Source organism: Euprymna scolopes, chromosome 6 (assembly GCF_053919585.1).
Source record: "Euprymna scolopes isolate OS-2025 chromosome 6, ASM5391958v1, whole genome shotgun sequence".
NCBI classification, from domain to species: domain Eukaryota; kingdom Metazoa; phylum Mollusca; class Cephalopoda; order Sepiida; family Sepiolidae; genus Euprymna; species Euprymna scolopes.
Window position 1 is genome coordinate 150,417,714 of NC_136487.1, and position 13,424 is coordinate 150,431,137.

Below are 13,424 nucleotides of genomic sequence, written 5' to 3' on the forward strand. Positions count from 1 at the left end.
AAATGAATTGTTATATAATGAAGCTTGTTATATGCTTAGTCTAGGGTATTGCATTTTTTTTTTTTTTACAAAGGAATCACCACTTATCAAGGCCCAAAGACCACTCGAGGATAAGGGTTAAAGAGTGTACATTAGTCAGAGGGATAATATCATAGTAACCATTCGAAGTGTAAATTTGGTAAATTGGATTACTTAAGAGGAACAGCTCATCCAGAACTATTTACGTTGGACTTGAAGACAACCATATTGCAGTCAGCTGGAAAGCAGGCAATCGGAAGAGAGTTCCACAGGTGTGCAGTTCTAAGAAAGAAGCTTTGTTTATGGAATCTACATTTAGGTTTAGGCACAGATAAAGAGTGGGGGAAATTATTGATAATGTTTTCAGCTAGACGAGTGTTTCTCGTGAATGTTTGGTGAGGGAAGAACTATAGATTGGAGCTCAGCCATGAAAATAATGATAAAGTAGAGACAGGCTCGCAACGTTTCTTCTGTGAGAAAGAGGTTGCAGGAAAGAGAAAAGGGCATCCCCCACTAGGCTACAACATCTATTTTGAATTTTGTCAAAGCAAGATAAGGTCTTTCTAGCAGCTCTTGCCCAGATGTGGCAACAGTACTCCATCCTTGGACGTACCTGGGTTTTATATAGGTAGAGAATTGCATCAGCAGTAAGATATCTACTGGATCGAGAGAAGGATTCCACCATTTTTCCAGCGACCTTAGCAACGGATTTGATGTACGTATTCCATTTCAGATCAGGAGTAAAGGTCAAGCACAGAAGCTTGTCAAAACATGGAGTCTCCCCAAGATGTGAGGCATTCATTTCAGTTGACGCCAGATGGGGATCAGAACATTGAAAATAGAAGCTTGGTTTTAGATGTATGTAAAGTAACCAGCCACTTTTTTCCCCATTGTACCATATGCTCAAGATCAGAGGAAAGAGAATCAGAGAGAACTTAGTTGTTTACAGCCTTTGATGTGCTGGATGGATGGTAGTGTCATCAGCATAAATTTCTACGAATGATCTAAGGATGTGATTTAGAAGATCATTGATGTAGATCAGGAAGAGAGTTGGACCCAGGATGGACCCCGGAGGAAGTCCAGCATTAATACTGTGAGCTTCTGATTTCTGCCTCTCAACCACTACTCTTATGAACTTATCAGATAAAAATGATTTAATAATTGAAAAGACATTTCCAGCTATAGCTGGAGATCTTGTGAAGTAAACCTTTAAAGGCCCTTGATATGTCAAGAGCAATTGCCCTAGAAAGAAAGCCTCCGTTGAGAGATTCACTAATCCTATGAGATATAACTGTTAGCACATCTGCTGTAGATCTAACAGAACAGAACCCATATTGCATGTCACTAAGAAGGTTATTTTTGCTGAGGTAGTTGACTACTTCTCTATTTAACACAAATTACAGTAACTTGCTCATGACGAACAGGAGAGTTATTGGTCTGTACTGAGAGGGAGATGAGTGATCACATGAATTCTTAAATACAGGGCATACTGATCAGATTTTCCAAGGTATTGGGAAGCAATTCTCCTTAAGACAACACTTAAATAACTTTGTAAGTATGGGCACTAGTTCTGGTTGAAGCTTTTTCAGCACTATAGTTGGAATGCCATCAGGGTCAGTTGCTTTACTGGAATCAAGGCTTTTGGTTAGCTTGACAGCATCACGCACAGATATTTGTATGTCGCATAGCGTGTTTTCTGATACAGGAGGAAATGCGGGAGGTTAGCGGCCTTGGTCGTATAGGGTAGAATTAGCTGTAAAGTTCTTGGTAAAGAGTTTGGCTTTGTCTGATACTGACGAGATCACCTCAGGTCCATTGATTATAGTTTGGATAGAGCACACACTTCTGTTTGCTATTTGCCAAAACTGGTGGGAACCAAGTTGCTGCTCAGTCACTTTAGACTTAACGGACTGAGCATCCAACTCTCTTGCATTCTTCATCACTCTTTTACAGTGGTTGCTAGCAGTCCTGAAAGCGGCTTTAGTCTCAGTACATCTGTTGGAAGTAATGGAAAAAGTGATTTCTGTGCACAATAGCAGCAGCATATTCTGGAGAGAACCATGGCTGGCTGTGTCACGTTGGCTTTTGTTGGAATTTTTCCGAGGGTATGAAACTGTCTATACCTACAATTAACCATTCAGTCAGGTCTGCTACTACAGAGGACACATCCTTTTTTTTTTTTTTTTTTTTTTTTTTTTACACAGTGATCACCACTTATCAAGGCCCGGAAGCCACTCAGGGATAAGGGTTATTGCAAGTACATTAAGTTAGTGAGGAGATTTGCTGAAGTGTTTACTTAAGGGGGCGGTTCATTAGGAATTTGTTAACATTGGACTTGAAGACATCCAAGTTGTAGTCCGGAGGGAAGCAGGCAGACGGAACAGAGTTCCACAGGCGTGCAGTTCTAAGAAAGAAGCTTTGTTCATGGAATCCGCGTTTTGATTTAGGCACAGATATAGAGTGGGGGAAATTTTTCACAGTGGATTCAGCTAGACGGGTGTTTTTCGTGAAAGATTGGCGAGGGGGGACCAGAGATTGGAGTTCAGATGAGCATCTGCCATGGAAATAACGATAAAACAAGGACAGGCTCGCAACGTCTCTTCTGTGGGAGAGAGGTTGCAGGGTAGAGAAAAGGGCATCCCCCACTAAGCCACAAAGTCTATTTTGTACTCTGTCAAGGCAGGATAGGCTGTTTTTAGCAGCTCCTGCCCAGATATGGCAACAGTATTTCATCCTTGGACGTACTTGGCTTTTATATAGATAGAGAATTGCATCAGTAGTGAGATATCTTCTCGAGCGGTAGAAGGATCCCACCATCTTTCCAGCGACCTTGGCAACAGACTTGATGTACGTGTTCCATTTCAGATCAGGAGTAAAGGTCAAACCCAGAAGCTTGTCAAAACATGGAGCCTCACCCAGACGAGAGCCATCCATCACAATTGATGCCAGCCGGGGATCAGAGCGTTGATGATGTAAGGATAGGAGTTTGGTTTTGGATGCATTAAAAGTAACCAGCCACATCTTCCCCCACTGAACCACGCGCTCGAGATCAGAGGAAAGAGAATCAGAGAGAACTTTGTCATTTACAGCCTTTGATGTGTTGCCGTAGATGGTTGTGTCATCAGCATAGATGTCAACGAATGATTTAAGTATGTGTTTAGGGAGGTCATTGATGTAGATCAGGAAGAGAGTTGGGCCCAGGATTGACCCCTGGGGGACTCCAGCATTTATATTGCAGGCCTCCGATTTTTGTCCATCGACCACTACTCTTATGAGCCTATCGGAGAGAAATGATTTAATGATTGAGAAAACATTTCCCGTTATACCGTAGCTGGAAATCTTGTGAAGTAGACCCTTATGCCATACCTTGTCAAAGGCCTTTGATATGTCAAGAGCAATTGTCCTAGAAAGGAAGCCTTTGTCAAGAGATTCACTTATCCTGTGGGATATAACCGTCAGCACATCTGCGGTAGATCTTGCAGAGCAGAAACCATATTGTGTGTCAGTAAGTAGGTTATTCCTGCTGAGGTGGTTGACTATTTCTCCATTTTAAACATGGAATTGCAGAAGTAGATCTAATATAAATGTATGGAAGCTATCCCAGTCAGCCATAGAGTAACAAATTTAAAGAGAAAATAACACTAATCGACTCCGAATTATAAAAAAAAAAAATTTATTTTACAAAAACGAAACAAAAAAAAAAATGTAAAGATGCAAGGGAAGTAACTCTTCTTAACTTTAAGTCAACTATTTAAACAGGATCATCAGATGAATTCGAAAGCACGTACAACCATTGATCAATAAGAAATTAAGAAGAGAAATTTTTATTTACCCGAAACTCAAATCTTTAACTGAATGCTGGAAATTCCTTTGAAAAGTGTCTATCAGCTGGACAAGGTCTATGAAACAGGCCGGGATTAGAAATGTGAAATTCACTGTGTAGGTCAACAGTCGTTAGTATAACTGTCGATTTTGTAAGTGCAGTGTCTTTTATACAAATTTTTTTGTTTGTTCTAGAAAGATCTTTCTGAGTCAGAAAAAAAAATATCTTTTTGTTTTCTTGAAGATGTTCTGGATTGTTCTTAAATCAGATTAAAAGAACATTATGTATTTTCTTTAATTTTATTAAATATTTATTAATTATATTACACATTTTATATTTCTAATTATTATATTATTATTTATTTATTACAAAATTAATAATTTATTATTTATTAATTATTGTAATGTGTATATTATATTTATATATTAATACAATAGCGTGTGTGTTCTTTTGTGTGTCACGCTTACATCCGGGTCGTTTAATTGTTATGATCTATTTCTTGTCATAAATAATTTTACCAAGAATTCTTCATAAGTTTTGGTTTCGGTTTTGACTATAGCTGATGGCACTTAAATCATCTATTTTTTTTTTTTATAAATAACTAGCGAGGGGTACCCGGCATTGCCCAGGGGTTTGAAGGTGTGTGTGGTTTTGTGTAAATCAAAACAAAAGAATAATAAAAAATCGTTGCCCGGGTGTTTGTTTAAAAAAAAAGTTTTGGTAGGTAAGTAGAAAGAATCGAAGTTAACCGTTTGCGACCAAGAAATAGTAACGGAAAGATGTTTGAATTGACAGGTGCCCGCAATAAAGTTAACTCCGTTACTTCTATTTGACCTCATTAATGAGGTCAAATAGAAGTAACGAAGTTAAAATTTACTGCGGGGCAGGTTTTTTTTTTTTGTTTGTTTACTCGACTTATATATATATATATATATATATTTTTCATAATTTGTTTTTCGGTTTCAATACAAGCTAATGCGTCCAAGTCATATGGATATATTTTTTTTTTATTTTTGAAATCGCAACTTTATAACATAAAAATCAATAGAACATTAACTCTTTAATAATATATACAAAATCTGCAAGAATTAAAATATATTTAAGCATACTTTATGACCGGGCTTTACTGGGCGTTCGTGCTAGCTTATATAAATACTTTTGCAGTTTTAACAAAAAAGCTACAATAATATCAGAGTGTCTCCATTTAAACTGAACATCTACAGAATGCTAACATCAATATATTACATATGAATGAGTCCCATGTGGAATTTCCACAGGTCCCATTAGTAATTAATTATTATATTATTATTGATTTATTAATATAAAATAAATGTAAACAGACTGATAATTTTAGCTAATACATTAGAGATAGATTAGTGGGGGAGGGCAGCTTTGCTCGGGCGTAAAATACAATATTTTAATTTGTCTAGATTTTGTATATATTATAGAGTCGTGATTTCAAAAGTAAAAAAAAAAGTATTTAGGCACCATCAGCTGGAATTAAAACTGAAACTGTAGCATTCAAAGTTGGTGATGTTACCACTGTACCAACGTGACACGCATATAAAGTGATTAAAAATTAAAAATAAACTAGGATGAATATATATATGAATATACAAAATGTTTAATGATTTTTTTTCAATTCTGACCCATTTTTGACCCATTTTTGACCACTAAAAAACAATTTTAACCAGCTAAAGACCCATAAAAGAAAGGCCTGTAAAAAATCCAATCATTTGAGGCCCCTCGCACCACTCTGCAACTTTTAGTTTCGGAGGAGATAGAGTTTGAAAATATGGAGATAGACAGACAGACCGTCAGACAGACAGACAGACAGACAGACCTATAGCCATTTTATATATTAGATTTGAGTAATGGGGCTCCATTGTTTTGATTCAAAAAACTATCGTAAACATAACTGCAGGTTGTTTTAGAAAAGGGGTCTGTTTGAGTCAAATTAGTGCAAAGCACTTGTTGACATATGGCATGATGTCATCAGATTGTGACGTCACAGGACCAGGTGTGTGTGAATGAGAGTTGGTGAGATTTGCGACGAAATTCACATTGGAAGATAAGATTTAAAAGAGAGTAAAATGGTCTGTTCTGGGGTAGAAACGAGAACAGATCACAGTCTGCCTCCTGCAAGCGATGATGACAGATGAAGTTGTTTCCCCGGGAGCAGGGAAACCAACATTGCGGTTAAAATGTAGCAAGAATCCAAGAGACGCCCACAACTTTAAGATAAAGAGCTAGCAAGGAATTGGTTACACGTCTTCAACCCAGGAATGCAAAACTAAAACTCAACTATATCTAAAAATTGCGCAAGAAACTTGCATCTATTTATTAATATGTTATGAAAAGCTTCCATTGCAGAGAGAAAATCAATGTGAGGTGCGTGGCTCTGAAGAAGGTTGGTTAGTTGTTTTCGTTTTACGGCATATCAACCCTTTTTGGGTTATTTAATGCCGAATCCAAAGATTTTGAAGAACATTTTTTTAATAGAATATATTTGTTGTTTTCAAGTCGGTTTCTATTTAACCCATAGTTGGAACCCTAACAGGTACTACCACTCCGGGTCAGAGTGGACCTGGGAGCAATGGTAATTAAAGGGTGACTCCACACTCCCCAAAGCCCACAAGCTGGGGCCTCACCACTGGATATAGTTTAAGGTCATATCTAGGACCATCTGAAGAAGGAATGTAAAGTGATGTTGTACAATATCTTATTGTAATGAACACATTTTGGTACGGGGGGGGGGTTACATTACATGGACGGCTGAAACAACATTCGGTCGCATACTGTAGAAGCCCTTTTTCATGTAAGAACATTGTTGCAAAACCGAAAAGGATTGGCGCTTATGTCAACGGATCATTAAATCTAAGGGAGATAACCAGTGTACACATAGCAAAAATAAGCATATTTTGCAAGGTATAATTTGGGACGCTGAAATAATCAATGACACTGAAATAATCAATGAAAGAATGTTAAATAAAAAAAAAAAAAGGTTTTTCTATTTTCGTTGTTTTTGTACGTTAGTTATTATGCACCCCAAATTATACTTTGCAAAATGAAACTACAGAATAGTAACAAAAAAAAAAAATTAAACTTCAATCATAGCCAGAAATTGACGGTTTAAATACTCCAAAATCTCCTTCAAAAAAGTTTCAATCATCCTGACGCTGACTGATTACCTAAAATAAAGAGAAAAAAATTTCTTATTTTTTTAACTTCGTTTAAAAAAAAAATAAAATGACGGTTTAAATACTTCAAAATCTCTTTTAAAAAAGTATCGTTATTTTCATTAATTAACAAGTTTATTTAATTTATCTTTTTGATTAATTACCATCGTTTCAAACAAGTTTATTTAATTTTTTGTTGTGGATTAATTAACATCGTTACATTGTAACAGTTTACTTTTGTTTTGTGTAATACGTTAATTAATAAGTTTATTTTGTTACTTAACATTGTTATATTTTAAGTTCGTTGATTAACTTTGCTAACTTGTTTCCTTTTCGTAAACTGCTTCAGCAATTTCCGGAACTCGGCTACAGTAATCATGTAATCATTTTTTTTTTTTTCATTTAACATTCTTTCATTGTTCTACTGATTGTTTCAGCGTCTCAAATTATATCTTGCAAAATATGCTTATTTTTGCTATGTCTATGCTGGTTATCTCCCTTAGATTGAATGATCCTTGACATAAGTGCCAAAGAATTCATGTGCCATAACTGTGAACCTGAAGAAATTCAGCTGTTGAGATATCTATCTATCTATCTATCTATCTATCTATCTATCTGGTCAGACTCCTTGCCCAAACCAATGTTACTCTCTCTCACCAGATTTCCCTGTCTTCTATCAGCTGTCTCAGATCTCCAGGATCACAGTTGGCATTATGTGCAATTTGTGGGATATATGTAGATCTAGATCATCCGATGCCCATGCTGTGGAGTCCACAACAATACATTTCTCATCAGCTCTTGTTTGCTCCTCTGCCAGTGACCAGCAAATCGTAGACGTCGCTCCCTGATGATAGTAGATATGGCAAGTAGATTGCCATAAAGTTGCTGCTTCATGGGGTGATCTTGTCAAGATATATTTAACAATGTTTATAGCATATGGATGTACGTGCCGTCTAGCTTTCTTTCCAATCTATTAGTGAGTGTCCAGGTTGTAGCACTGTAAACAAGGACAGACTCCACCACTGCTCTAAAGAACTGCCTTTTCAGTTTGTCAGTTAGCCTTGAAGTTCATACTGATCACAGCTTATCCAATATAAATCCCCTTATCACTAAATAAAGAACTATTAATGAAAACAGTTCATGAAAAAAAAAGTAAACAGTTTTAATGAATTTATAACAATCTCTACTATTATATAAAAGAAAATTTGTCTATTTGTCTGTTAGTTTGTTCCCTATGAACTCGAAAACGGCTGGGTTGATTTTTATGAAATTTCACACTAATGTACTTTATGTGCCTGGCAGTGTTCTTAGATATATTTTGTATAGGAATGTCTTTGATAAGTATCAATAATCGATAATCAAAATAATCCAATAATTAAAGGAACAGGCAATTTGGACCAAAGTCAGCACCTTACACAACTTAACATCACAAGTGCATTTGTGAAATTTTATTACCACACAAGCAGTAATGACAGGCATATATCAACAGTAGGTTCTTTGATATGACAGAGGTGCATTCGAAATTAATATTTCTGCTTAAAGCACAATTGAAGTATGATACTTGACTTTTGCTTTTTAAACTTTAATTTCAAGCCATTATTATTTTATAAAATCAACAGTAGGCTCTCTACAGTGCAGTATAGACTACAATGTATTGTGAACTAAGTCACTGCAGAAAGGCATGGGAGCTTTCTCTCAGTGCCTCACGATGGATCCTCAAGTAGAGCAGGCAATAAATCGAGTTGATTGAAAAATGGACAACTGCACCGATTTCGATGACAATAAAAATATGGGAGTGTGAAACATTTGTTGGTCATCATTTAATCCCGGGCATTGTTGGGTTTCCTTGCTAGTAATGAATAACCCCAACAATACTTTACATATTACAAAATAGTGCATGTTTAAAATACATTCACTCTCATTTTGTTGAATAATCTGCAGAAAACCTTATCTAGACCATTTCCTCTTCTATCCTATCAGATAAAATACGTACTGTTTCTTGAGTCTGGTTGCTCCTATAATTACTGCTTTCTTTTCATGTTGTACATAAAGCTTTGGTATATCATTATCTTTTTCCAACCCAGCATCATTGGAGACACTAACTTCTACTAAGGTTGCTTACTCCTCCTTCTTGTCCCATGTCAGGTTTAATAGCTTTGTTTTCTAGCTAAATCGCTGTAGGAATTGCATAGTCATAGTGGATGGTGTATAACTTATTTCCAACTGTTTTTTACGCTATATATTTCCAGGACTTTTCTCATGTAGATGTGTGTATGTGTGTGTTTCTCGCTTATATGTGACTTACATATTTTTTTTCTTTTTATTTACTACTAGCAGGCTGTTCAGCAATACTGCCTGAGCTACCGACAAATGAATACGAAAGGTTAAAAATCAAGTGACTTTGAACTATGAACGTTTAATTTTCAGTAAAAACATGAGTAATGTTTTATCCAACTTACTCTGCTAAAGTCAACTGTTTTGCTTTCAATTTTGACTCCTTAGCAACAATTTTTGCTGGCTTAAAACCAAATCTAAAGTGTGCTACAGGTCCAAATACCCTATATATCAAATTTAAACTCTGTAGATCAAATATTCAGAGAGGAGTTTGGTAGAGACGTTTCACACACACACTGACAAGGTTACTCTATATATATAGAACGTTTTCATCTTAAATTCTACACAATTATGCAGAATATAAAAACTATACATGAACAGAATTCAGCACAATAGTGAAATGAAACCAATCATTTAAGAAGAAACTGTAAAATATGAATAATTAATTAATGCTTGTTTTTTAAAAGAACATGCAAATTAGTTAACGTTTATGTAGAAGCTCGCATATCCATGACTGCGTATATAAAGATATTCGTTTTAATAATTTTTAGATAGAAAAAGTAGGCTTTTAATATCAATGTCAGAGTGAAAAAAACTTCAACTTTATAGGTATATAGATAGATAGATGTGATAAATTATTTATTGAAATAAAAGATTGAAATAATGTACATTAAAACAAAATGTAAAAAAATAATAATGATTAATGCATAATTTAATTCCGGAATTAAATCCACCCAAATGCATTTTAGCATATCTGTATGAATAAAAATATGCTACTTTAACGATTGCTTTGAAATTTTGTACTAGCATTTTAATCACATACATGTGTGTTTTTATATACATGTGTGTTTTTACATACATGTGTGTTTTTATATACATGATATAAAAAAATATTACATATTTTTTTATGTCAGTGGTTCTTGAGACCAGCCGATTTATAATGAACATGACACGTTTTCACCCCCCACCCCCACACTGTCTTTAACATTTCTCTTTTGGTGACCTCCAACTACAGACATTCTTTAAAAAATTTCTATTCGTTTATTTTTTTTGTTTATTTGTTTGTTTATTTGTTTCATCAAATTATTGTCGATAAAACATTATCTTTCACATAAAAAAAATCATCATAATGTCTTATTTTAACAATTTTTTAATGGTTTGGAATGCTCACTGTGGCTTCTTTGAAAAGATTCATTCATTTTTAATACCCGACTCTTCTATGTTTTTTGTAGTGGGGTAGACGTAGATCCAACTGCTTGCTCTCTTAAATACAAATATGTTCATATATGTATAAACAATATATTTCACTATCTGAAGAGTGGCAATTTTGGAATATTTTTGAATGACATAATCTTTGAAATTGTCAGAATGGTCATGAAACAATTGTAATGAATATGAAAATACACAATATGATGCTCTCATTTTTTTTTTAAATTTTTATTGTTTTGATTTTGTGAAAATATACATATACATAGATGTATATATCATAATTTAGTAATTTAAATTTTATGTGAAATGGTTAAATTTCAAATCTAGAATTTTTATTACATGCAAGACAAAGAATACATTTTAATAAGTATATCTCCTTAACCTATAGGTTTTCGATGTTTACCCATATCCTCAGAGGAGAAAATATTAGCAAATATTATAATGGTTTATACCTAATTTGCTAAATACAATAAACATAGAAAATTAGCCCTTTTTCATGTAAGAACATTGTTGCGAAACCGAAAAGGATTGGCGCTTATGTCAACGGATCATTAAATCTAAGGGAGATAACCAGTGTACACATAGCAAAAATAAGCATACTTTGCAAGGTATAATTTGGGACGCTGAAATAATCAATGACACTGAAATAATCAATGAAAGAATGTTAAATAAAAAAAAAAAAGGTTTTCTATTTTCGTTGTTTTTGTACGTTAGTTATTATGCACCCCAAATTATACTTTGCAAAATGAAACTACAGAATAGTAACAAAAAAAAAAAATTTAACTTTAATCATAGCCAGAAATTGACGGTTTAAATACTCCAAAATCTCCTTCAAAAAAGTTTCAATCATCCTGACGCTGACTGATTACCTAAAATAAAGAGAAAAAAATTTCTTATTTTTTTAACTTCGTTTAAAAAAAAAATAAAATGACGGTTTAAATACTTCAAAATCTCTTTTAAAAAAGTATCGTTATTTTCATTAATTAACAAGTTTATTTAATTTATCTTTTTGATTAATTACCATCGTTTCAAACAAGTTTATTTAATTTTTTGTTGTGGATTAATTAACATCGTTACATTGTAACAGTTTACTTTTGTTTTGTGTAATGCGTTAATTAATAAGTTTATTTTGTTACTTAACATTGTTATATTTTAAGTTCGTTGATTAACTTTACTAACTTGTTTCCTTTTCGTAAACTGCTTCAGCAATTTCCGGAACTCGGCTACAGTAATCATGTAATCATTTTTTTTTTTTTTCATTTAACATTCTTTCATTGTTCTACTGATTGTTTCAGCGTCTCAAATTATATCTTGCAAAATATGCTTATTTTTGCTATGTCTATGCTGGTTATCTCCCTTAGATTGAATGATCCTTGACATAAGTGCCAAAGAATTCATGTGCCATAACTGTGAACCTGAAGAAATTAAGCTGTTGAGATATCTATCTATCTATCTATCTATCTATCTGGTCAAACCAATGTTACTCTCTCTCACCAGATTTCCCTGTCTTCTATCAGCTGTCTCAGATCTCCAGGATCACAGTTGGCATTATGTGCAATTTGTGGGATATATGTAGATCTAGATCATCCGATGCTCATGCTGTGGAGTCCACAACAATACATTTCTCATCAGCTCTTGTTTGCTCCTCTGCCAGTGACCGGCAAATCGTAGACGTCGCTCCCTGATGATAGTAGATATGGCAAGTAGATTGCCATAAAGTTGCTGCTTCATGGGGTGATCTTGTCAAGATATATTTAACAATGTTTATAGCATATGGATGTACGTGCCGTCTAGCTTTCTTTCCAATCTATTAGTGAGTGTCCAGGTTGTAGCACTGTAAACAAGGACAGACTCCACCACTGCTCTAAAGAACTGCCTTTTCAGTTTGTCAGTTAGCCTTGAAGTTCATACTGATCACAGCTTATCCAATATAATCCCCTTATCACTAAATAAAGAACTATTAATGAAAACAGTTCATGAAAAAAAAAGTAAACAGTTTTAATGAATTTATAACAATCTCTACTATTATATAAAAGAAAATTTGTCTATTTGTCTGTTAGTTTGTTCCCTATGAACTCGAAAACGGCTGGGTTGATTTTTATGAAATTTCACACTAATGTACTTTATGTGCCTGGCAGTGTTCTTAGATATATTTTGTATAGGAATGTCTTTGATAAGTATAAATATTCGATTATCAAAATAATCCAATAATTAAAGGAACAGGCAATTTGGACCAAAGTCAGCACCTTACACAACTTAACATCACAAGTGCATTTGTGAAATTTTATTACCACACAAGCAGTAATGACAGGCATATATCAACAGTAGGTTCTTTGATATGACAGAGGTGCATTCGAAATTAATATTTCTGCTTAAAGCACAATTGAAGTATGATACTTGACTTTTGCTTTTTAAACTTTAATTTCAAGCCATTATTATTTTATAAAATCAACAGTAGGCTCTCTACAGTGCAGTATAGACTACAATGTATTGTGAACTAAGTCACTGCAGAAAGGCATGGGAGCTTTCTCTCAGTGCCTCACGATGGATCCTCAAGTAGAGCAGGCAATAAATCGAGTTGATTGAAAAATGGACAACTGCACCGATTTCGATGACAATAAAAATATGGGAGTGTGAAACATTTGTTGATCATCATTTAATCCCGGGCATTGTTGGGTTTCCTTGCTAGTAATGAATAACCCCAACAATACTTTACATATTACAAAATAGTGCATGTTTAAAATACATTCACTCTCATTTTGTTGAATAATCTGCAGAAAACCTTATCTAGACCATTTCCTCTTCTATCCTATCAGATAAAATACGTACTGTTTCTTGAGTCTGGTTGCTCCCATAATTAC

The 13,424-nt window shown here is 34.4% G+C and overlaps 1 protein-coding gene across 2 annotated transcripts in view; it reads left to right on the top strand.

Moving 5' to 3' along the window:
• LOC145278037 (uncharacterized) overlaps positions 1–13,424 on the top strand; it is a 44,544-nt gene that overhangs the window by 20,640 nt on the left and 10,480 nt on the right. The window lies entirely within an intron of this gene.